This window comes from Mus musculus, chromosome 1 (assembly GCF_000001635.26).
Source record: "Mus musculus strain C57BL/6J chromosome 1, GRCm38.p6 C57BL/6J".
Lineage (NCBI taxonomy): Eukaryota > Metazoa > Chordata > Mammalia > Rodentia > Muridae > Mus > Mus musculus.
The window spans coordinates 154962289-154988891 of record NC_000067.6 but is presented as its reverse complement, the minus strand read 5'-3'; the positions used below and the strand labels follow the sequence as shown (position 1 = coordinate 154988891).

Below are 26603 nucleotides of genomic sequence, written 5' to 3'. Positions count from 1 at the left end.
AGCCAGCGATCAGCAGGAATCGCCAGGGATGGCCCCAAGACACTGGCATTCTTTGCCAGAAAAGTCTGCTTTTACTAATTTCACTTATGTGGTGAGACAAACCATGGAGGTATAAACTCATGCATTAATTCACATGCTTTGATTGGCTTGAGACACTCCACAGAACAAAGAGGATTTTTGTCTGTCTGTCTGTCATATCTATCTATCTATCTATCTATCTATCTATCTATCTATCTATCTATCTATCTACCTACCTACCTACCTATTTATCATTATCTACCTACCTACCTACCTACCTACCTACCTACCTACCTACCTACCTACCTACCTCTACCTGTCTGTCTATCTATCTATCTATCTATCTATCTATCTATCTATCTATCTATCTATCATCTATCCATCATCTATCTGTCTTATTTATTGTCATCTTCAGAAAGTAGCCAAAATTTTCCACTTGGGATTCTGAACTTCTTGCTTTAGGGATTTGCTAAACATGATCGGTGCCAGGGCAAAAACATCATTCACAAAAGGCTCACCTTTTTTAAAGCTGTGTCTTGTTTGAATGTAGGTGATATCGGAGGAAGGAGAGACTCTGGCTGAGATGGTGCTTCCTGGTAGAGGGGCTGTAGGAGGAAGACTGTGAGCCTGTGTGTGCTTTACCTGTAAAAGGGCTAGTGTGGTAGTAGGTGGGTAGCTGCTGTATTTTTGGAGGTTCAATGCTGTGACCTTGTGAGTAACCTTAGTGGGCTTCTAAGATCAATATGAGCTGGTGAATGGAATCACCAAAAAGGGATTTTCTGTGTCTTTTTCAGTTGTAAGGTCTAAGGAGATGGTGAGGGTCAGGGAAGGAGGTCCTTCCTGCCTGGACCACAAATAGCAGGTGAGGATTCTAGTGGCTAAGTGTCCTCCATAGTAACCCAGGGGTTGCACAGAGGCTGGATATGGTTGACATTGGGTTTCTTGGTGTCTTAGACTTTCTATTGCTGGGAAGAGATACTATGACCACAGCAACTCTTATAAAGTAACATGTAACTGGGGTTGGCTTACAGTTCAGTTATCGTCCATTATCGTCATGGCGGGGAGCCTGGTAACTCACAGGCAGATGTGTTGGGGAGGTAGCTGAGAGTCCTTTATCCAGATGGGCAGGCAGCAGGAAGGTAGTAAGCCATTGGACCTGGCTGGAGTATCTAAGACTGCCATAGATCTTCTGGGTCCCTGTGTCTGTGTGGAACAGGGTCTCTCGATGCGGGTGGGCAAAGTGTGGATGAGTGACAAACAGACACACACAGGAGAGTTCGTGTGGAATCTGAGTGTAATTTTTCAAATCGAACATCAGACTTTTTATGCAGAAGACAATAAGGAAGTTGGGTGACATACCTGCAAGGTACAAATGAGGTAACCGGATGCTTAATGACTCTTACACAGAACAGAGGAATGAAAACGCAAAGACTGGCAGGAACTGGGCAATAAAATAACTGAGACAGAGTCAGCCCTATCTAAGGTCAGCTATAGTCTTAGAAGCCAGGTGTGAGAACTTTTTACTCCTAGGGCAAGGGCTTTCACACCCAAGTCATGGTTCTAACTAGGGAGTTCCGTTCTAGCTAACCATCTCATGAATAATGCAATACTCTAAAACCACAGCCTGATCTGCTTCCTAAACCATTGTAAATTCCTGTAAATAGGTGTAACTCAGCTATAATCCTAAGCATCTATTCTGTTTTCCCCTACGGTCAGAAACTTCTTTCTTCCTAGGTGATGGTAGATTCCTGTGAAGGGCAGTGACCTAACGTTTACTCAAAGAGATAGTGTAATACCAGGGGCAGTACTGAATTCCAAGCCCAAGGTCTTGCTAAAGACGAACTAGGACTGTTGGAACACTGGCGGACAGCTTTAGCTATGTCAGAATTCAATCTTAAAAGGCACTTATGATAGGAAAAAATTGAAAGAGAGCACGTGGATCCATACACTAGACTAACTCGGGAATGGAACTCGGGAATGAAAAATTACTGTATGGGTAGCGAACACTAGACTCCAGGAGGAGAGCTTCCTTGAAACTCTTTTGCCTCATGAGTGACTTTTAAGCCTCTCGGCTTGTCCAGTTGACTCGACCGGAGAGCGTAGCATAAGACTTCAAAGTCCCTCACTCCTGGGGGACATACTTCTTCCAACAAAGCCACACCTACTCTAACAAGGCCATACTTCCTAATATTGCTACTTTCTTTGGACCTGGGGTAGGGCATATTTTTCCAAACCAGCATACTTGGTTACTATGGTGGGCTAGAAACTGGCTTGTTGGCTTAGAACACAGCCCTTTTGGAGGTGAGGAGGCCAAATGTTTGCAGGTCACTGTGCTGTGTGGCCTCTAAGATTCCGGACCAGACATCTGACGATGCTGTAGTTTAATGATGACTTAGAGTGGTAAGTGTCTCATGTTGGGAGGGGCCCTCTTGCATCTTTAACAGTGGCAGAGCTGGATGTGGGGCTGGGGAATCTGGATTCCATCATACCAGAACCAGAGTTCATCTGCTGACTCCTAGATACACTCTAGAGACCTCTTACACAAGACCTGCTGTGTGGCTAAATGGTTGTGCGAAGGTACAGTCCTTGTTAAGTCAGTTGAGCCATTGCTTCCTGCCCCACCCCCACCTCCGGCATTTGAGCAAGGCTCACAGGAGGGACATGGTCACAGTGATGGCTTCTCAATGTGTAAGTGAGTTGGAGATGGTTATGCAGTGATTCTCACAGCTGCCCTCATATCTCATGGTCAGTGGTGTCTGATGGGCTTTCCCAGGCTGCCATTGGGGTTTTTGCTACTTCTTTGTTCACTGGATCTTAACTCCAAATCAATCACCCTTTTTGGATGAGCTCTGGGCACATTCACCTGGAATTTCTGAGACTAGGGATCCAAGTCCAGGCAGGTACCCAGAATTATGGTGTGTTAAGGGGAATGCCTATGTAAGCAGTTTTGGAAAATTGCCTAACTATATCTTGGTTGAAAAAGGTCCTAAATGTTGTAGACGCCAATAATAATTTATAACCTCTTATTTTAAAATGTGTTCTTGTTCACCCCTTGTCTTAGTCAGCATTTCTATTCCTGCACAAACATCATGACCAAGAAGCAAATTGGGGAGGAAAGGGTTTATTCGGCTTACCCTTCCATACTGCTGTTCATCACTAAAGGAAGTCAGGGCTGGAACTCAAGCAGGTCAGAAAGCAGGAGCTGATGCAGAGGCCATGGAGGGATGTTCTTTACTGGCTTGCTCAGCCTGCTCTCTTATAGAACCCAAGACTACCAGCCCAGAGATGGTCCCACCCACAAGGGGCCTTCCCCCCTTGATTACTAAGTGAGAAAATGCCCCACAACTGGATCTCATGGAGGCATTTCCCCAACTGAAGCTCCTTTCTCTGTGATAACTCCAGCTTGTGTCAAGTTGACATACAAAACCAGCCAGTACACCCCTAATTTTTAATTAGTAGCTGTTTTTTTTTTTAACTAAACACAAAACACAAAAAATGTCTTTGCTAGGAACTCTAGCAGTCTTCTAGGAAGACCAACATAGTCAACTAACCTGGACCCTTTGTGCTCTCAGAGACTGAACCATCATACCTGGGCTGAACCTAGGCCTCCCTGCATATATGTAGTAGATGTGCAGCTTCAGTGCCTATCCCAAAAGCTTGTCTGTGGGAGATGTTCTTCCAGCTGGGCTACCTTGTCTGACCTCAGTGGGGGAGGATGCGCCTGACTTGGTGTGCCAGAGAAGAAGGGGAGGGACATAGAGAAAAGGATTGTAGGAGGGGGTGACCAGGAGGGAGGCAGTGAGCTGGATATAAAGTGAAAAAATAAAAACATAAATAAAAAGAAAAAAAGTGTCTCCACTTCATAGGTAAATTTTAATGTACAGATGAGTCCTAGCAATCATAGGCTGTGTGGGGACATGTCTAGGACCCCCACACATACCCTCTCCTTTAAAAGATTGGTGGCTTTGTCCTTGACAATCCTGTCGGTGTGTGTCCTAAAGTGTGGGACACAGCCAGCCATGCCTGAAGTTTTTCTGTCCAGGTATCCCTTCTTTCTTTTTTCTCTCTCTTTCTCTCCTACAGGGCCTCCCTACATCATCCAGGATGGCCTTGAGCCTTCTCTCTCATCCATTCAGCCTTCTGAATGCTAGAATTACTGGTAAGCACTGTACCTGGCTGGCATTTTCTTTAGAACCTATTAGCAGCATCTACATGCAACTTTGGATACTTCCATCCAGGAAATGGGGCTTACCTTTCTCTATATTTTGTCTCACCCCCCCCCCCCCAATCACACTACAGGCCCCCTAAGGACAGAGTTTGTTTTTCTAAGAACTTTCCTATCCTGGGCTGCTAGAGATATAGTCTCATGGGCTCTACCACTGAGCTACATCCCCAGTTACCAACGCTTTCCCATCGCACATAGCCCATAGGAGTGATTCACCAGAAGTTCATTGGCTTATTTGATTAATAATGCCTACAGGGTTTTCAAAGTTTTGAACATTTACTACCTATTTAATTAAAAAAGGCAGAGTGAGTGGCTATTGTCTCTGCTGTGCATAATTGGAAAATCTGGCTGAAACACTGCATCTGGGAACTGGAATTAGACACCATTCCAAGGTAAGGCAATTACAAACCATTTTATGTAGACGTTAGTCTGAGTCCAAAGTTGTTTAGAGAAAGCGGACATTTTCTTTAGCAGTATGGTCCTGCTGTCCCTGTATGTCAGGAAGCCTTTGCTTCCGGTTACTTGAAAACTCTTGAGTTGTCTTAAGTGTTTATCTTTATTTTGTCCACACTGATTGCCATTCAACATTAGCAGCATCAGCTACCTGCTTAGAATCAGCGACCTGCTTAAGATCTTCAGTGAGTAGAAACCCATGTTCCTCCGTGACTGACCATGTGGGTAGGCTGTTCTTGCTCTTTCTAGGAGAGAAGAGCTTGCTTCTGCTAGGTGCTTCCTATCTCGGGGTCTTTGCACATTCTGCCTCTCTCTCTGCCTGCTGTTTCTCTAGTTCTTCATCCTGTTAGCATCTAATGAACTCTTGACCCGGCAAAAGAGAGTTTTCAATCACTGGTCACAGGGAGGCCCTTGTGCCCGGACTGCGCAACAACAATGTACTTACACTCTGGACGGAAGGTTACAAAGTTTCAAATAATTTTATCAGTTACTGTTGTGATCTGTATTCTCTACTAGGTGCAGATTCCGTGAGGCAGGAACCTGTCCGGTTTACTCTCTGATATGCTCCTCCAGCCTCATCCTGGCTTATCATACGGCAGCAGCTCAATAAACACAAGTGTCAGCTAGAAGGCCAAAGAGGGTGCGCGAGGCCTTGGCTGGAGGCCACCTTCGGACAGCTGGCCTGGCCAGCAGGCTGGTGGCTGCTTCTTTGTGCTTGGCCCTGCCCCAGGTGCTTAGACTCACAGACAGAACTTCCTCTCACTCTCCACCCTAGCCTTTGTCATAGGGTGTAAGAAGGCCACCAGGGGGCTGGTGACAATGACTGAGGAAAAGCTCTTTGGAAGACTCCCACAGTCCATCTTTCCCCGGGACCTCCAAGCATTTGCCAGACAGAGGGAATGGATTTGGTGATTTGTCTTCTCAGGGAGATGAGTCCAGATGAAATGTTAAAAGATGCTATTGTTCGAGGTGACAGGGAACAGACTAGCATTGCGCCTGGCTTCTCACTTGGGAGTTGGTGGATAAAAGAATGATCTAGCTAGAGAAAAGGAAATCAGCATCCAAGGCCTTTCCAGCTGCTCAGCCATAATGCCAATCCAAGAGCTGACCTTTAATGTGGGTGAGAGAAGCCAGCCTGCTGGGACAGACCAGAAGAGTCGAGCCAAGAGTCATCGATGGCAAGGCTAACCTGACAGAGGGTGGAGCAGCCTCTTATGGACTCGATAGCGGCAATGTAGGCTTGAGACAAGGCCACGGGCTACACTGGGCTTCTGTGGAGGCGGCAATTCTGGGAAGAGCATGGGAAGCAGGAGATGTCCCTTCTGGTCCCCACTTCCGGGATAGACAATGACATCTGAGGATAAAGGTGGGAGATATCACCCATCTTCAATGAATGATTAGTACTGGCAAAGCCCATGTAGATGAATTAATTCCAGTCTCTGAGAATATTTGCTCTAGTTCTCAAACAATGAAACACACTTTGGAGAGATGAAATGAGTCACCGGAGTTCCTGGCTAATAGTGGCATGACCTTGGTACAACTTGGTTCTTCCCAATAAACTAGAGGTTTGGGTCAGCTTTGCAGCTCTCTAGAGACGGACTGCTACCTCTTGGCTTCCCCCTCCCCTCTTACTTTCAGGAGCCTCCTCTTCTTCCTTCTTCTTCACTTCCCCCTCCCTTCCTCCTTTTCAGCATGGAGAGCTGTCAAAGGGTCTGCTCCTTACAGGGTCTTCTGCTTGTTCCATCAAGAGGGACTTGGTTCTGGTCCCCAGGGAGCCCTAAGGTTGTGGCATTAGAGGAGGTACTGATGGCCAGGCTCTGGAGCCCACAGTTCTTTCCCAGGGGAGATAGAGCCTATATGTACTCAGGACACTGTGGATGCCACTGAAACCATCTTCAGGTCTAGGATTGTGGACTAGAAGGATAGACCATTGGCTACTCTAATGACCCCACCCAAGCCAGGACAATCAGCTGCAGTAGAAAAATGCCCTCTGTCCCCTCTGTCCGGACCACTCTCCTTACATGTTTTATTTCCCCATTTTCTGAATTTGGTCATGCTTCTTGCTCTGGGTAGCAACATAAGTCAGGAGTAGCAGTGTAGTTTCCAGCCTGGACCCCAGGGGCTTGCGTATTTATGCTTAACCTCTTGCAGTCTCCCTGGGGACAACATGCTTAAGGTATCTTGCTGGCTGCCAAGAGTGGGAGGATGGGGCTGAGAGACAGGAACAGAGCTGCCCGGCTGAAGAATCCAACAACCGATCCAGAGAGGGCCTGAGTCTCCAGATGCCCGAGTGAGCTCACCAGGCATGGATCACTCCACATCGGCATGGAAACCATAATTACTTAGTTTCCGTGGATGCAAACAGCACCCACTGATGACAGCAGCAAATGCAGAAGTACTTTAAGAATCAACAGAAAAACCAACTAAGTGTGTGCTGGAGAAAGAGAAAAACGAAGAAAGATAGTTGGCTAAGCCTTACCTTACGAGGGATTTAGGGTCTGATTTCATCTTTTACATTGCAGATGAAGATTCTGAGTCTCAGGGAGGTGACCTCACTTGTTCCAAGTTATAAAGCTACTTTGAGAAAAGACTCCCATTTCTCCAGTCCTCGTCTCTTTCAGGCCTCTGTGCACACGTCTATCTTGCTCCTGGGCACTGCTGATGGCATGCCGGGTGATGAGAGTCTGAGGAGGTAGAGGGGGGTTAAGCACGCGATTCTTCATAGGAAACATACCCACTCTGTTGTCTCTTGGCCCTTCATCACATGTCTCTGTTGTATGTGAGAGGGAGAAACAGCTGTCATGTAGGAAATGGGCCCCAGTGTGACCTTTGGCTCCAAAATGTCAGGCAGTCAGTTGCTGCCAGGTTCCAGAAGTCACTGAGTTTTTCAGTGCCCAACTCTGGTCCTGTTCCCAGAGAACTGTGCCATAGCTTCAGGGCGATCTGGGCAGTTGGCTTATATTCTAGGTGAGTATCATGCTGCTATTGAGTGAAGAAATGCATGCCTTTGGAGACAGAGCGTGGTATGGGTCACCCGGCTGTACCCTCCTTAGCTGCTTGCTGGCTTTGTCTCCAACACAGTCTTTCTCCTCCAGATGGACAGCGGTGTGGTCCCAGGTAGACCGCCCTGTTCGAGTCAGCCTCAGGAGCCGGGTTTGTGTGCATGGTCGTTTGTGTGTGACCGTGCATGTAAATGTTCTTCTACCTAAGAGAATGGGATGGGCAGAGCTATTCTGGAGTGTACTCGATAAGAGATCTGAGCCAGTCTCATTTCCTAGAAAGAACACAATGGGTTTAAAAAATTAATGTTGTGCTCTTCAATAATCCTCCTGCCCCAGGTGTCCCGCTTGTCTTGTTTCCTCTTTCCCCTCCCCACGTTGGAAGTGCAGTAATTAGATCTGTGCTGGGAGACTCAAAAGATTTCAGCTCCATTATGAAGGGATGGAAGAGAGGAAGGTCATTGTGCCTGACATCTATTTATTGTAATCTTGTAATTTCCGTCTCACTAGACTCTGTGGTAGACAAGCAGGCCTAAGAGGACACCAAGAGGGAAGGTGCTGACCCCACTCCCTTCTACATGAAAAGGGAATGTAAGGACCAAAAACAGCAGCAGCCCTCTCTCGTCAGCAGCTATGTTGGATGTTCAGACCACTGTACGTGCAATTCTAAAATCCCTACCCCTGGTAGCTCAAGAAGCACGTGTTTCAGAGTATGTAAGAACATAAGATAAACCCTACCATTTACCTTCCCTCTCAAACATCCCTCTCTGGCTAGCACAAGACCCCATAAAACAATTTGTCCTCAGGGGGCTTGGGGACCTTTAGTCAAGGAATCACTCAGCTTCCACATTTGAATGGTTTTCTGTTTGATTCAAACCCAGGCATCTGAGTCAAGGACCCGGAAGCTGTTGGACTGACAGGTATGAGAAGAGAGGACTAAGCTCTTCTGCCTGCTCCTACCTGCTAGCCTGGACCCGCCCACCAGACAGCCTGGACCCGCCCACCTGCCGGCCTAGACCATTCTGTTTCCAGTTGTCAGAGGCTGTGGGATCAATTAGCACAGATACTGAGCTCCCTGCTCCTCACGGTCTTCCATGCCATGATCCAGCCTGGCTAAACAAGTGAGACTCACTTGGCAGGTTATATATCTGCCCATGGCAGGACTTTTCCTAAGAAAGTAGGATGCATGGGAGTAGGGAAGGAGCAAGGCAGTTTCATCACACTCCCCAAGGTGACCAGCCTATGCAGCCTGCATTGGAACCACAGTTTCCAGACAGGCAAATCCATGTGAGGAGTTTGAGCAGGTGATCTGGGGCCATGCTGGTAGGCAATTCTGTGAATGCAGATATTTTCCAGAGAAGGCTGAATAATATGCCTTAAAGATACTGGCTTCTTCCCTATGGAGCCAATACATGTTTTACTATTTTTAGAAAGATCTTCTTCTTCCTCCTCCTCCTCCTCCTCATCTTCCTCTTCTTCTTCTTCTTCTTCTTCTTCTTCTTCTTCTTCTTCTTCTTCTTTTCTTTCTTTCTTTCTTTCTTTCTTTCTTTCTTTCTTTCTTTCTTTCTTTCTTTCTTTCTTTCTTTCTTTAATAGATGAGCTTTGTCATGATATCTTTTACATGTGTGTCATTATGTGTTCGGAGAAAGATTTTGTAACAATATGATGAAATTGAGTATTTCAAATGGGGAGATTATCCTGGCGTGTCCGTCACAAGTTTCTTTTATAGAGGAAAGTGGAGGGAGATTTCACATACAGACAGGGTGTCTTAGGAAGTGTTTTATTGCTGTGAAGAGATACCATGACCATGACAATTCTTTTTTTAAAATTTTATTGGGTATTTATTTCATTTACATTTCCAATGCTATCCCAAAAGTCCTCCACATGCTCCCCCACCCACTCCCCCACCCACCCACTCCCACTTCTTGGCCCTGTCATTCCCCTGTACTGAGGCATATACAGTTTGCACGACCAATGGGCCTCTCTTTCCACTGATGGCCAACTAGGCCATCTTCTGCTACATATGCAGCTAGAGTCACCAGCTCTGGGGGGTACTGGCTAGTTCATATTGTTGTTCCACCTATAGGATTGCAGATCCCTTTAGCTCCTTGGGTACTTTTTCTAGCTCCTCCATTGGGGGCCCTGTGATCCATCCAATAGCTGACTGTGAGCATCCACTTCTGTGTTTGCTAGGCCCCGGCATAGTCTCACAAGAGACAGCTCTATCTGGGGACCATGACAATTCTTATAAAGAAAAGCATTTAATTGGGGCTGGCTTACTAACAGAGGTTGAGTCCCTTATCATCATGGTGGGAAGCATGGCAGCACACAGGCAGACATGGAGCTGGAGAAGGAGCTGAGAGTTCTACATCCAGATTGGAGGGCAGCAGGAAGAATAAGTGACACTGGTCTTGCTTGGGCTTCTGAAACCTCAAAGCCCACCCTCAGTGATATACTTCTTCCAACAAGGCCACACTCACTCCATCAAGACCACACCCACTTCAACTAGGCCACACCTCCTCATACTGCCGCTCCATGTGAGAGTATGGGGACCATTTTCATTCAAACCACTACAGACAGGAAGGTGGTGTGGAGATGGAGCAGGAAGAGGTTGGAAGAAGCTGACCTTGAAGTGGTGGACCATAGACCTCAGATGTTAGAAATCACTAAAGATGGAAGAGTCAAGTGTTGTATCCCTAGAGGCTACAGAGTAAGGATGGCCCTCCTGACAGTTTGATTTCTGGTCCTATGAAACTTACCTGTAGCTAATTGTAGGCTACCTAATAATTGTATTATGTTTAGGCCTCATGATTGTGGCCATAGTAGACTAACACATTTCCATTACAGAGGGTTCTTTGAACTGTCCAGTAGAGGTCATTCGTTACAGGGTTTTTGTTTCCAGTCCCTAACTCAACAGATAACACACCTGAATTTTATCCTCTTACTAGCTGGTCAACTAGCATAACCCAGGAAGCTAGCATTAATTGCAGCTAGCAAGGATACTGACAATTCAGAGTTTAGTCAGGGATGCACTCAGCAGACTGGGGCTGGAATCCTTCATTGTTTTATCCTTATCCATCTCAGGAGGCTGGCGGGGAGGGGGGGGAGGTGGGCAGGTGCAGAGGGGAGGTGGGCAGGTGCAGAGGGGAGGTGGGCAGTAAAGAACAGGATGGACTCCTGTAGATAAAAGGAAAGAGCTGAAGGGAGGAATGTGCCATAGATTTTGCAGAAAAAAAAGTGCACAGGCAGTCTTGGCTGGAGTGGAGTTTTGAGTAGGAGCTTGTACAGCAACAGCAGTCCGTGCTCCGAGCTGCTGGCAACGTGGTGCCTAGACCTCAGTGTGTAACACACATTCCCTAGGCATCCCCATTTACACGAGTCCCTGATCATTCTTTGAGAATCCTGAGCTCAGGGGTCACTGAGAGAGGAGGTCAAAAGCTTTGCCTGTCCCCACATTAGCTTTACTCTTTAACATCTGGGGAAGCATAAGCATTACATGGCTCTCTACTCAGCATTTCTAACGCTTTTAGACCTTAAGCATTTATTTTTGTTGTAGTAACACACACACACACACACACACACACACACACACACACACACACACACACACACACACACAGACACACACAGACACACATACCCCAAACCTCATTTAGCCATTCACTCTGTTTTTTACCCTGTTGAGTGACTTCCTGAGGAGGTGAGAGCTTTATTTCATTCACTCTCCTTCATCACTGTAGTGATTGTTTTCGGTCAACTTGACGGAATTTGGAACCATCAAGGAGACTTAATGTGAGGAGTCTGTGGGAGCATTTCCAGAGAGGCTTAACTGGAGAGGGGAGACCCACTTTGAATATGGCTTTGTAGTTTATGATCATTTGGTCTGGGGTCTTAGGCTGAAGGAAAATGCGGTGAGCGAAGCATGACCACATACTTCCCCCTGCGTCCTAATTTGAAGCAATGTGACAGGGCATCCACCATATGCTTCAGCTGCCCTGCCTTCCCCATGACACATGACACACGAAATCCCCTTGAACTTAGAGCCTGGGTGAGATCTTCCTTCCTTCACTTATATTTGTCAGGGATTTTATAACAACAGTACAGAAAGAAATTCTATCCTTTAAATTCTATCCTTTAAATTTTTTAAAAATATTTTTATTACATATTTTCCTCAATTACATTTCCAATGCTATCCCAAAAGTCCCCCATACCCCCCCCCCCCCACTTCCCTACCCACCCATTCCCATTTTTTTGGCCCTGGCATTCTCCTGTACTGGGGCATATACAGTTTGCGTGTCCAATGGGCCTCTCTTTCCAGTGATGGCCGACTAGGCCATCTTTTGATACATATGCAGCTAGAGTCAAGAGCTCCGGGGTACTGGTTAGTTCATAATGTTGTTCCACCTATAGGGTTGCAGATCCCTTTGGCTCCTTGGGTACTTTCTCTAGCTCCTCCATTGGGAGCCCTGTGATCCATCCAATAGCTGACTGTGAGCATCCACTTCTGTGTTTGCTAGGCCCCGGCATAGTCTCACAAGAGACAGCTACATCTGGGTCCTTTCGATAAAATCTTGCTAGTGTATGCAATGGTGTCAGCGTTTGGAAGCTGATTATGGGGTGGATCCCTGGATATGGCAGTCTCTAGATGGTCCATCCTTTCGTCTCAGCTCCAAACTTTGTCTCTGTAACTCCTTCCATGGGTGTTTTGTTCCCAATTCTAAGGAGGGGCATAGTGTCCACACTTCAGTCTTCATTCTTCTTGAGTTTCATGTGTTTAGCAAATTGTATCTTATATCTTGGGTATCCTAGGTTTTGGGCTAATATCCACTTATCAGTGAGTACATATTGTGTGAGTTAAAAATTACATTTATTTGGTTATTTATTTTTAGTTATTTACTTTGTGTTTGTGTGTACGTGTATGTATGTATAATGCATGTGTGTTTATATGGTGTTTGTGTGCATGTGTATGTATGTACAATGATGTATGTTGTATGCATGCATGTGTGTATATAATGTGTGTGTGAATCTATAACGTATGTGTTTGTATGTACCACAGAGCAATGGAGGTTAGGGGACAATTCATGAAAGTCAGTTCTCTTCTTTTAGCACACAGGACCAGGATTGAACTCAATCACCAGGCATAGCTGCAAGGGCCTTAACCTGCCGAGTCATCTCACAGGTGGAACAGTTCTGATAGGTCATCTAATTCTGTAGCTTCCGGTAGGCTTGGCTGAACTGTCAGCCTTGCCATGTGGCTCTATTTGTAGGAGGCTGTGGAGGCCCTTGGGCTCACAGATAAGCACTAGGGGCCTGAAATGCTAACCACATAGTATCATTCCCTCAAAGGAAAGGATGCATAACCTGTTTTTCATCCAGAAAGCGGGGAGCAGGCATAGTTAACAAACCTGGTGACTGTGATATTTGTGTGGCAGGAGACCACATCCGATCCTCTCCCAGACTCTTATTGGAAGCTTGTTATTCTCAGTCAATCTGTGGAACCTATCTTTATGAAAGCATTGTCTGTACTTTACAAAGAGTTTGGAAATAGTCATGTCTAAACTTTATTTAGCTTACTTTGTTAGTCAAGGAAATTTATATATTCTTTATTGTGCATGTGGGACTGAGTTCATTATCAACAGGAAAGTTTTCACCAAATCATTCCGTGCTTCAATTTGTCTAAAATAAACTACCTGGGGTCAGAATCCTAAAGTTTACACCAACACCAGCTACTTAGTTCTGCTGATCAAGCTGCCTTCATGCCTCTAGAGGATGGTAGCTCTGCTGGCTGAAGTGGCTGCAGAGACCCCTACATCCATTCTCTCTCTCCCCAGTCTCTTTCTCTCTCTCTAACTGTTGATCACTCCCTAATAAGCTTTCTAGATAGTAAACTCTGTCTCCTAGTCTGCTTCTAGGTTCATCCATCTTGTGATGGTCTCAAGAGGAACATTCCATAAAAGTAGGTAACAAAGTAATGGCTGGAACTGGATCATTCTGTCAGTTGGCAGTGAGGGCACCATTCCTGGTACTAGGTGGGGCATAGGAAACCTCTCCCACTGTGGTGAATTTGGAGGGTATAATATAGAAGAACATGGGTGTTGCTTGTCAGCTGCTAATAAACAAGTCAAATACTACAATAAACACACGGGGTTGAGTAAAACATTCTTCTTCCATTGCAGCTGTAACGAGGAGCCACAAAGATAGTGCATGACCCAATTCAAATGTATAATATTACAGTTGGAACGGTCAGAAATGCAGTACATGTCTTATTGGGGGTTCTCTGGGACCCTTCTTGATTTTTCAGGGCCTCATGGATCACTGCATTCTTTTCTCCTGTCAAGAGCATGTTAGTGTGGATCAGTTGTCACCTCCCAGAGGCTGTTTGCTTCCCTGCCAATGTGAGTATTTGAGCCAGTGATGTGTCTGTTGCTTAGGATGTCTCTGCCTCCTTCAGCCTCCAACTCTTTTAGAAGGGATCATCTGAGTGAATCAGGACACTCCTTCAGGGGCGAAAGCCTGGATGTCCCAGAGGGCTTTAGATTGAGGGCTGGTCTGCTGTGTGTTCAACAGAATCACTCAGGCTGCATTGTGAATAGACCGTGTGCAGAAGTGGGAACAGAGGAGCAGCTACGAGCTGTGGTTGGAGCTGGGATGGACGGCAGCTGAGGATGAAACCACGTAAGTGCTTCTGTGAGCCATGTATTATGGCTTTAAAGCAAAATCTCTCCCACAGGCTCCTGCTTAGAATGCTAAGTTCCCAGCTCATGGTGTCATTTTTGGAAGACTGTGGGAACTATGAAGGGAGGTCAGGTTTAGCTGGGGGAAGTAGGAGGGGACTGGGGCAGGCCTTGGAAGGTTGTAATGGGTTTCCAGTTGCTTCTTTTCCTTTTGCTTCCTGCCCACAGGGACGTAAGGAAGGTCCTCCATTGAATACTCCCTCTGCCCTGATGCTTTGCCCCAAAGCATGGGGCCATGAAACTGTGGACTGAAACCCTTTGAAACCAAGGGCAGAAGTAAAACCTCCTTGCCTCAATTTGTTCTTGTCTGCTATATGCTCACAATGACGAGAAACTAACAGAAGTCCAGTGGGGCTGTGGGTTTCATCTTGGTAGCATCCTGAGCTAGAGGCAAGTGTGACTTTAGAATCACCAGGCTCAAGTGCTCTGATACTCTTGCTTTATTCCAAAGAAACAGTCAAGCTGCAAGAAAATGAGTGGTCACAAGTGCTAAGAGGAAGAGCAGAAGGGAGGACACAGGCTGGCCAGTTGCAGCCTCTAAGAGCCTGAGAAAACAACAGGATCTGACTCTGTCTGGGTCCTTCAGTCCAACCTGTCTCCAGTCTAGGAAGTGCTTTCTCACTTATGTGGAAGCAGAATTGGAAACTAGGGCCCAGAGCTGTGGGTAAGGAATTTCATATCACTGACAGAGGGCTTCCTGGTTGGCCTTCATGGAGAAGTTCGTTGGTGGTTAGCCCAAGTTCACTACTGGGTCAGACTGTGGGGCCAGCCTGTTGATGACCTCAAGCTCCACTCCAGACTACAGAATCAGATGTCTAGGGACAGGGTCCAGCAGGAGCCTTCATTAGGTCCTCAGGGGTTTGCTATAGAGCTTTGTGACACACTGGTAGGTAGCACAGGCTTGCCTGATGTGCCCAAGCTTTGTTGTTGTTGTCTGTAGAGGACATTGTGTGTGTGTGGGCACATCCCTTGCCACCCATCTGCTCTGGACTAGTTACTGTGGTGACTGAATTGGAGGTGAGCTGTTGTAGAAATAATTTAATTCCTGGCCCGATGTTTCTACCGCACCTTAGACTATTTAAGTTCCTGGATAAAAGACACACACAGCCTTTATAATTACAATAAGCCTTAAACAGCACAATTGCTGGGCAGCTGCCTACCTTCCATGCTATTAGAGTCTCCTTTCCTACTGATAACTCTGAGTCATTACTTACTATTTGCTATGTTTCATTTGGGCTGCTCTTACACCAATCAGCCAGCCCTCAGGGCCATGTTTTTATGTCTTATCTAATCCATGGTGGCTTCTCCTTTTCCTCTTGTACTTTCTTCTTCCTCATGGTCTCTCTAATCCCAAGCCCTTGAAACCTAAACTCCACCTGCGTTTCTTCTGCCCAGCTATTGACTGTTGGCATCTTTATTTACCAATCAGAAATAACTTGGGGGCAGGGTCACTCAGTGTCTATGTGTGGACTTTCTTATCTCTGGGCCAACCAGTCTTGGGGGTGCGAAATTAGCATTAGAATACAAGCAGCTTTTGGATGAAAGCTTAGCCCTTGATGAGACTGGTGAGTAAGGGTGAGCATTTGTTTCTGTGCTACTGTCAAGGGGTAGAGAGGGTCCTTGTTCATGTTCTCCCTCTGTTCAATAAAATACAGCAAATGCAATGCACACACCAGGTCCTATATCCCTATGATGATTGTTGGGATTTAGAATCACCTTGGAAACAAACCTCTTGGGTATGTCTGTGAGGGTGTTTCTAGATGAAGTTAATTGAGGTAGGGTGACCCTTCTTAAATGAGTCAAGCACTATTCCATGGATTGGGAACTGTGGTGGTTTGAATATGCTTGGCCCATGGGGATTGGCACTATTAGGAGGTGTGGCCTTATTGGAGGAGGTGTGGCCTTGTTAGAGGAAGTATGTCACTGTGGAGGCGGGGCTTTGAGGTCTCATATAAGTGCTCCAGTCTGGCCAATGTGAGACAGTCTCTCCTGGGTGTCTGTGGGGAGACAGTCCATTTCTACTGCCCGTGGATCAAGATGTAGAACTCTTTGCGACTCCAGCACGATGTCTGCCTTTGCACTGCCATGCTTTCTGCCATGATGATGATGGACTGAACCTCTGAAACTGTAAGCCAGCCCCAAAAGTTTGCCTTTAGCAGATTGCCATGGCCATGGTGTAAGACAGGATCCTAGACTGAATGAGATGGAGAAGGTGAACTGAGCAGCATGCATTGCTGATGCCTCCTGACTGTAGTGCAGCATGATCAGCTGCCTCACACACCTGTCACTGTGACCTCCCAGCTCCCACTGAACTGTAAACCAAAATAAACCTTCTCTGTATTTCCTAAATTGTGTTGTTTTGTCATAGCAGTGAGAGAACCAAATGTTATTAGCCCTTTTTGAGTTGAGTGGAACTATTTATTTGAGAGCCAGCGGTATTAATATAGCTGGGGCAGGCAGAGGAGGCTGGTATGTAAGGAAGTGGCAGAGCTCTCAAGGAGGCTGGCAGAGTTTCTTCCTCAGAGTCCTTCAATCTTGCCATTGCTGGAACACTGGTCTCACTGGATAACTTGAAATTGCATTGTTAGTGGGTTCTGCTGTCCCTATCAGAACCTGAACAGAGAGTGGGGCCCTCTGGTTTCTGACCCTCTGTGATGGCTTTGTTATTGATAATGTCTGATTTTTCAGTTATGTAACCTCCCTTTGTTAGAGAAAGACATCATTAGTGCTTTCTGTTTTATCTATCAGGTCTCCACCCATGTTGAGTTATGTGAGAGGGAGCTGGAATGTACTGTTTCTCATTGTTTGCACCCAGCAAGAGAATTGGGGCAGGTGTGTGTGTGATATTCCCAACTCAGTTATGGTGGGGTTCTTGAGGCTGTTATCCAGTTCCAAGACAGGCAATAAAGTGGAACCTCAATGAGCCATGGTGTTTTGGGGGTGCACAGGCTAAGAAAGCATCTTTCCTCACTGGGGTAAATTCTCTTTGGATTTCAGAGGATTTCCAGGTGCCTTTATACAGGAGCAAGGAAGTTCAGAAACTGAATTGGGAATTTATTTTGCATACAAATAAATACACAAACAGAAGCAAAGAAACTCTGACTAAGTTTCCAGATATGAAAAGCCCGACTCTCCGGTGCAGGGTTCCAGCTGGAAGCAGAAATTCTGTAAGATACCAAGAGCTGGAGTCTACCAAGACGGCTAATGTGGTGTGATAGCTTGGCTGGGGAGCTTGGGGTTGGAACTGGTTTGAGTCTACACTGCCATGATCCTTCTCTGTGATCTTAGACAGATTATTCTATTAGTCAAAGTCTGTCTACAGCCGTGCCCCACTGAACACTATAAATCTCATCAGTCAGCATCCATCATGAAAACAGAATCAGACCTTGGGCTTTTCAAGAAGCGCTATTAGATTACATGGATAATGGGAAAGCTGAAGAGACAACCGAGAGGGCCAGGGAGTACAAAGAACTGCCCAGGGGGAAGTTGCTGAGGCTGGAGGGACCTAGAGAGGAGGTGGAAGGCAGGGCTCCCCAGTGAGAGAGTCTGCTCGTGTGAGCTGGGACTGAGGAAGGCAGGAATGTTGAGAAGGACCTGGACTTAAGGGGAAGACAGAGCCATGACTGATTCATGACTTAGCAATAAAGAAAGAGAACCATCCTGGTTGCTCATCCTCTATCAGCATTCTCTGATGATGTCATCAGTTGAACCTGTCAGCAAGCAAAGGAACGGACATGAGTCGTCTGTAGCACCATAGAGTACAAGGCCAGAATGGGAATAGGTCTAAGAGCAAATAGGGCCCTTTTCTGGAGGTAAAGATTTTGAGTAATCACTGCTACAAGACATGGGACTAAGGCATGAGTGGACCAGGGTGCTGGCTGGTGGGTAGTCTCGCTTGTCTGGAGGGAGAGAAGCAGTGTTTGCTTGCATATATGTATGTATGTATGTATGTATGTATGTATGTATGTATGTATGTATGTATGTAAGAATGGTGGCACTTCAGCCCTCTATGATTGTTGGGAACAAAATAAGGGGGGCTGGGGAGGCCCTGGGGAAGAAGGGGAAGGAAAAGGGGCCTAATGTTCAGCCAGAGTTCCTGTGCTCTGGGCAGGTGGATGCAGGCAGAGCTGCCAGACACTTTTCCACTCGGCCCCGGGTGAGCATGCCTGACCCACGCAGTGGGGGTGGGGGTGGGTGGAAAAGGGATAGCCCCTGACTGGGGACCCTGGAGCTACCTTGCTAAAGCCCCAGGGTTGTAGGAGAGAGGGAATAGGGGAAGAAGTTCCCAACACTGACCAGAGTGTGCGGTGGGTCTTGATGGAGCAGAGACTCTCTATGGTTTAAGAGCTTTATTATAGAAATGAAGGGAAAAGAGAGAAGTTAGAGAGAGAGAGAGAGAGAGAGAGAAGGCGGAGGAGGAGGAGGAGAAGGAGAAGGAGAGGTTAGAGAGAAAGAGAGAGAAAGAGGGAGGAAAGGAGAGGAAAGAAGAAGACAAAGAGAAAGGGAAGAGGACAGAGAAGAGAGAGAAGTAAAGGAACAAAGGAGTAAGAGGGTAAGAGAGGGAGGTGGGGGCTGAGCAGCCCTTTTAATGGTCTTCACTGTTGCTAGGTAACTGGGGAGTTTAGCCTGAAGGTCAGAAGCTTGGGCCATTGCTTACATGACTACTGACCATGCTTCTCTTGTGGGGGCTGTGGGAGATGGTACCTTAGGCAGGGGCCAGAGTTCCAGTAGCATGAGGGAATGCCTACTGTGTCATGTAGGTGAATTATGACCATCGAGGTTCAGACCTCAGCTTGACTGGATACCAGCCTGCAAATCCCCACATGTGATAACGTCAGTGGGGCAGAGAAGCACTTACTTTTTACTGTATCATCTCTACTAGATGCTTGTATCTCCCTGTGTAACTTCAGAAGTAGAGGATAAGAAGCCTATACCCAAGGAATGTATGAAAGCCTGTGCCAGACAAGCTTGCTCTCCAGTGGCTCACTTCCATCTCAGCCACAGTCAGGGAAACTTAGGTCACACTCACTCTCTCTAATCACCATTTAAAAACAGGCTCAGTTCATACAGGTAGAAGAACTGGAAGGTTTGAGAAAACATGCCGTTTATGTTTTAGAATAGGGACACTCACATGTAACTGCGATGCAGGTTGAATAAGTAAGATCTGGAAGCTATTACCCCATGAGGACATTAGAGCCAAGGGAAGGGGGTGATGAGATTCAAGCTCCCAGAGAGCTGGGGTTTGGAGAAGGAGTTACCACTTAGAGGCTGTGTTCATAGAAAAAAAAGTGTCCACAGCTCAGAATGTGGAGAGCCATGGGAGGAACAAAAGAAATACTTATCTTCTCACTCTTGTCTTCTATCCTCCTGGGTGTTAGCTAAACAAGAGAACCCTAGGATAGGAGCCTGTGGAAGCAGACCTTCTGAGGCAGGGCAGGACAGAGCAGGGAGAGAAACTGGGGACTAAATAGAGATGACATGCAGAGGGTACCATCTTGGCCACTTGGCACTTGGAAGTCTGAGGAAGACCATGTGTTGTATGAGCTAGCTGGGACGGGCTTGTTGCTTAGATGCCGTTCTGATCTGAGGGATTTAGGAAGAAGGGATTTGTGAGCAGAATAGTTCCCATTCTTGCCAAGTGTTCTGGGAATAACACACAAGCACTCAGCTTTCAGTTGTGAACTTCTCGTGTTCTCCACTTTTGAGAAGGGCTAAGGAAATGGTTAAGATAGTGGATGGTGGTATTATACAGCCCAGGATTAAAGTGACAGAGTGACCATTTATCATCATGGGGCTCAGATAAAGTTAGTTAGCCTCTGCTTTGCCCCAAAATGCAGCGTGTTATTGTACTGTTACAGCTAGATCAAATACGTGTAAATTACAATTGAGTAAATTGTTTAAGACATTTAAGAACATTTTAAAATTTTGCAAACAGGTAAAGCAGCAAGGTGGACAAGAAGCTCTTTTGTGGAAGACCCAGAAATGAACCCACACACCTATGGTCACTTGATCTTCGACAAGGGAGCTAAAACCATCCAGTGGAAGAAAGACAGCATTTTCAACAATTGGTGCTGGCACAACTGGTTGTTATCGTGTAGAAGAATGCGAATCGATCCATACTTATCTCCTTGTACTAAGGTCAAATCTAAGTGGATCAAGGATCTTCACATAAAACCAGAGACACTGAAACTTATAGAGGAGAAAGTGGGGAAAATCCTTGAAGATATGGGCACAGGGGAAAAATTCCTGAACAGAACAGCAATGGCTTGTGCTGTAAGATCGAGAATTGACAAATGGGACCTAATGAAACTCCAAAGTTTCTGCAAGGCAAAAGACACCGTCAATAAGACAAAAAGACCACCAACAGATTGGGAAAGGATCTTTACCTATCCTAAATCAGATAGGGGACTAATATCCAACATATATAAAGAACTCAAGAAGGTGGACTTCAGAAAATCAAATAACCCCATTAAAAAATGGGGCTCAGAACTGAACAAAGAATTCTCACCTGAGGAATACCGAATGGCAGAGAAGCACCTGAAAAAATGTTCAACATCCTTAATCATCAGGGAAATGCAAATCAAAACAACCCTGAGATCCCATCTCACACCAGTCAGAATGGCTAAGATCAAAAATTCAGGTGACAGCAGATGCTGGCGTGGATGTGGAGAAAGAGGAACACTCCTCCATTGTTGGTGGGAGTGCAGGCTTGTACAACCACTCTGGAAATCAGTCTGGCGGTTCCTCAGAAAATTGGACATAGTACTACCGGAGGATCCAGCAATACCTCTCCTGGGCATATATCCAGAAGATGCCCCAACTGGTAAGAAGGACACATGCTCCACTATGTTCATAGCAGCCTTATTTATAATAGCCAGAAGCTGGAAAGAACCTAGATGCCCCTCAACAGAGGAATGGATACAGAAAATGTGGTACATCTACACAATGGAGTACTACTCAGCTATTAAAAAGAATGAATTTATGAAATTCCTAGCCAAATGGATGGACCTGGAGGGCATCATCCTGAGTGAGGTAACACATTCACAAAGAAACTCACACAATATGTACTCACTGATAAGTGGATATTAGCCCCAAACCTAGGATACCCAAGATATAAGATATAATTTGCTAAACACATGAAACTCAAGAAGAATGAAGACTGAAGTGTGGACACTATGCCCCTCCTTAGATTTGGGAACAAAACACCCATGGAAGGAGTTACAGAGACAAAGTTTGGAGCTGAGATGAAAGGATGGACCATGTAGAGACTGCCATATCCAGGGATCCACCCCATAATCAGCATCCAAACGCTGACACCATTGCATACACTAACAAGATTTTATTGAAAGGACCCAGATGTAGCTGTCTCTTGTGAGACTATGCCGGGGCCTAGCAAACACAGAAGTGGATGCTCACAGTCAGCTAATGGATGGATCATAGGGCTCCCAATGGAGGAGCTAGAGAAAGTAGCCAAGGAGCTAAAGGGATCTGCAACCCTATAGGTGGAACAACAATATGAACTAACCAGCACCCCAGAGCTCGTGTCTCTAGCTGCATATGTAACAGAAGATGGCCTAGTCGGCCATCACTGGAAAGAGAGGCCCCTTGGTCTTGCAAACTTTATATGCCCCAGTACAGGGGAACCCCAGGGCCAAAAAGGGGGAGTGGGTGGGCAGGGGAGTGGGGGTGGGTGGATATGGGGGACTTTTGGTATAGCATTGGAAATGTAAATGAGTTAAATACCTAATAAAAAAAGGAAAAAAAAAGACTACTTAAAGAGACAAAAAGGGAAAGGAAGAAAAAAAAAAAAAAAAAAGAAGCTCTTTTGTGGGAAGTTCTCAGTCATTGAATAAGGAAGAACGCTGGAGGTGGACCTTCGGTGATATGGAATAACCCTCGAGGATATCCTCGAAGTAGCAAATCAAGGCATCCATGAAGTGTTTAGTCTTCCTGGTTCCAGGTGCTCCCAATAGAATAGCATCTGCAGGTCCTGACTAGAAGGTGGGAGGTATCCTGGTGGGCTGCCAGGAGGCAGTGTTGTAGGGATTGATGATCTCTTCCTGGGGCTACAAAATTAGATGCATTTGATCATAACCATCTAATGATATATGCTACTGCTTGTGGGGCCATGGGTGTGGGGGAAAAAGGAGAGTGGGAGAGAACCCATGTCCTGCCAGAGTTCCGTGCTCTGGGCGGGCAGACTCGGGAGGACTGTGCACGCTTTCCATGCGGCCCCAGGTGGGCATCTGGCCGTGTTAAGCCACTGACCCTACATGGCGGGTGGTGGACAAGGGGCAGCCCCAGGTACCAGGTTCTCAGTCTCTGTCATCCCACACTGGATACAGCGGAGGAGCTGAGAACAGAATAGGGGCCCTGGGGCGGCACTCGGCCCCAGGGAGGAAGGGAAGAGAGGGCAGGGAGAGAGGGGGTGCTAGATGGTTCCCACACAGGCGAGAGTCCTTGGTCAGGTCTCTGGCTGGAGCACAGGATGGCCTTCTGGTGGGAGATTAGATGAGGCTCGTTAGGAGAAAGCCTATCCCATCGTTCAAGCACAGCGAGCCTTGATGAACAGAGACAGTCTATGGTTTTAGAGCTTTATTGTAGAAAGGCAGGGGGAAAGAGAGAAGGTAGAAAGAGAGAGGTAGAGGCCGGCCATGACCACGTGGAGAGAGGGTGGGAGAGAGAGAGAGAAGGAGGGCTAGAGAGTACGAAAGGTAAAAGCTTAAAGAGAGAGGTGGGGCCAAGCAGCCCTTTTTATAGTGGGCTGGGCTATCTTGTTGTCAGGTAACTGTGGGGAAGAGCATACCTGGCTATAGTCAGATAACTGTGGGGGCAGAATTTAGCCAGAATGCCAGAAGCTTGGGACATTGTCTGCATGACTGATAGCCACAGACCTCCCCTTGTGGGGGGCAGTAACTTCGACAGGAGCCAGGGGTACAGGAGACATGATCAAACGCCTTCCATCCCATGTAGGTAGAAATTACCACCCACCGGTTCCCACTGGATTTCAAGATCTAAGCTCGACTGGAAACCCTACTGTCTGTGCATAGCCCATTGTCCCACAACTGCTTCTCTGGATGGCTCATCTTGAATAACTACCCCCATCTAATACCTGCCTCCTACCCTCCCACTTACTACACAACCTAAACCCCATCATCCTCTTTAATTGGAAATGTGAAAGGGCTTAGCTTGTTCCTTCAAGTCTTCCTTGACTGCCCACTTCTGCTGAGTCACATAGAAACGATAATCCAGTCAGGGATAAAAAAACAGATCTTGACTTCCCTTAGAATCTGACATTTTGAGGGAGAACTAGAACTTAGGAAATTGCAAAGTTTTTTTCTCCTCTCCTTTCTGTTGAAGGTTACAGTTTCAGAAAAGAGAAGAGGTCTTGAGAGACAGAATGCTGGCTTGGGGAGGGATGGGGGGAGTTTATCACCCTGAGGTGGGTGGACATAACATACAGAGGGATCGGCTGCTCATAAGAATAGGACAGCCTGGGAAATGTGGGGCTTTGACAAGATGCCCATCTTCAGAGCTATTAGGGGCCATTTGAGACTGTAGAGAAAGAGGCTCAGAAAAAACATACAGCTTGATGTTATCAACAGCAAGAAGGAAGGGTTAAGAGTGTCGTTACTCCAGACCAACCTGCCCAGAGTGTGGGCATAATTTCTACTTGAATGTAAATGCAAGAAGGTCAATACACATTCAGATCCACTCTCTGTCTTTTGTAGGGCGATGCTCAGTTGACGTCTGATATCACTAATGTCCGGTTATTATGACTAAGGGAATAGCACCCAGTAGGCCATAAATCCTGTTCCAAGGAGGCCCTACGGTCACATAAGTGTCTCTGACACTTACTGTTCATGTGACTTCTGGCAAGTATGTCATGCTCCTTGTTAGCTGTAGTTAAGCTGTGAAGCAGGAATCAGAGTCAAGCCTATTTTGGGGTTATTCAGAAGATTCAGGGGGTGCAAAGAGGACACAGAAGATGTCTGATTCTTTTCATCAGACTTAACATTCTGATGGCCTAGACTCTGTTCATTTCCTAATATTTTACCCCAGGTTCCCACCCTTGCCTAATTTATCTTTTCAGAGGCAAAAGAAAACTCAAAGGTCCGTAAAGAAGCACAGAACACCATACGTGTTGCAAAGAAACTGCCTATGCAAGGAGCTGACAGTGAATTAGGAAGAAATCCAGGATCCAAGAGAAGAGAGATACTTGTGAATGTGGAGTGATCAGCGGTGTTGAGGGCTAGAGAAGGAAGGCAGAGGAGCCCTTGAACCTGGGACCCAGAGACTAAAGGAGCGAGAGACCTGGCGTCTGGATCCACTGTGAGATCTGAGTGGATGGTCTTCAGATCTCTTGACTTTCAGGGACTGGCAAGGAGAATGGGGAGTGTTTTTTTTTCTCTTTAAAATTTCTTTTAGCTTAACAATGATAGGATTCTATGATCAAAGGATTGATTTAGAATTGGAAGCTACGTCTCAATTCAACATTTATTGAGCATGTAGAGAGTTCGGGATTTTTTTTTTTGAACAGAGATTTCATTTATCATTAAAAAACTATTTGTGTGTCTGTGTCTGTGTAAATGCATGCAGGTCCCCAAGGAGACCAGAGAGGGCAATAGATTCCCATGGAGCTGATGTTATAGGCAGCTGTGAGCTGTCCAATGTGGGTTCTGAGAACTGAACTTGGGGACTCTGCTCTTAACCAGTCAGCCATTTTGCCTGTCCCCAGGACTAGTAGGGTAGCCTGGATTTAGGATTCAGGATAGCTTTGACTTTGGATCAACGTTACTCTCTTGGTTGTTGTTTCTTCATGTGTTTTAGTTTTCCCTCACTACTGACTACCCCTGGGAAGGACTAAGTGATTTTGAGTAGATGACCTCATTGAAGACTCAAATCTTACAACATTATAGAGACGCACAATACAGAAATTGTATGATTTTTCACAAGGCCCTAGGACCTTTTCCAGACTCCCTGGAGGGCCATTCCAACCCCATTCTAATCCTGACTTGCAGCTCTTCAAGCCTCTGTCAGCAGGGCCATGTGTCAATCACTGGGGAAAATCTTGTAACTTATAATTAGTTATGTATCTGTCTTTTTGGTAGGTATACGGTTTTTGAAAACAAGAGCTGGATCAGAATGACCTTTGTACCTTTGGAGTCTACTAGAGCATCTGGTATACAACGGGGACTCAAGAGATGCTAAGCTAGACAGTAGGCAAGATACCTGAGAGCTAAGTGTCAATGCTGTAGTCCCAGCCCTCAAGGGTCTGCAGGCTAGCAGTGGAAAGAGCAGATAGCTCTGTAACATCGAAGCAAATAATCCTTGCTCCGGTGGAGGTGTGAATAATGTGTAGGATTACTTTTTCTCGTGATTGAATTAATTTTTAGCAAGTGCATTTCCACACAGGTAAACTGCAGCATGTTAGAATTAAGGGTGCTTTTATTGTGGAATACTTGCCACAGAAGGATCAAGAGTTTTATAACGAGTACTTGTGTGTCTGTCCCTATCTAGTCCGAACAGTTAAAGCAAATTTCAAGTGAACACATGCGCACGTGTGCAATCCACTCATGTTGCAGGTCTACTGAAGAAAACAATCAAGTAAGTTCCTTTAATCTGTGCCACAGTCTTCCCTCTCCATAAGTATCTGCTCATGGGAGTGTAGGTATATGACTTCTTATATACTATTGCTATGCATAGATGTTATGTATATATCCATTAAACAATGTCTAATGTTTTTAATTTATTTTTTATTTTTTTTAACATTTTTTATTAAATATTTTCTTTATATACATTTCAAATGCTATCCGGAAAGTTCCCTATACCCTCCCCCTTGCCCTGCTTCCCTACCCTCCCACTCTCACTTCTTGGCCCTGGCTTTCCCCTGTACTGAGGCATATAAAGTTTGCAATACCAATGGGCCTCTCTTTCCACTGATGGCCAACTAGGTCATCTTCTGCTACATATGCAGCTAGAGACATGAGCTCTGGGGGTACTGGTTAGTTCACATTGTTGTTCCACCTATATAGGGTTGCAGACCCCTTCAGCTCCTTGGGTGCCTTCTCTAGCTTTTCCATTGTGTTCCATCTTATAGATATGTCTAATGTTTTATCTCAAACTTTATATAGTTGTTTTCATAACGTATTAATCCTTAACTTCCCTCTTTTG

General features: G+C 46.0%; 1 long non-coding RNA gene across 2 annotated transcripts; it reads left to right on the top strand.

Moving 5' to 3' along the window:
- Positions 1-13906: 13906 nt before the first annotated feature.
- Positions 13907-20426, top strand: Gm30602. 2 transcript variants are annotated; one of them, XR_387491.2, is made up of 3 exons: positions 13907-14090; positions 14263-14370; positions 20365-20426. It is a non-coding gene; the product is annotated as a predicted gene, 30602 (long non-coding RNA). The 2 variants fall into 2 exon arrangements; XR_878617.2 differs by lacking the exon at positions 20365-20426 and adding an exon at positions 14598-14725.
- The last annotated feature ends 6177 nt before the right edge of the window (positions 20427-26603 follow it).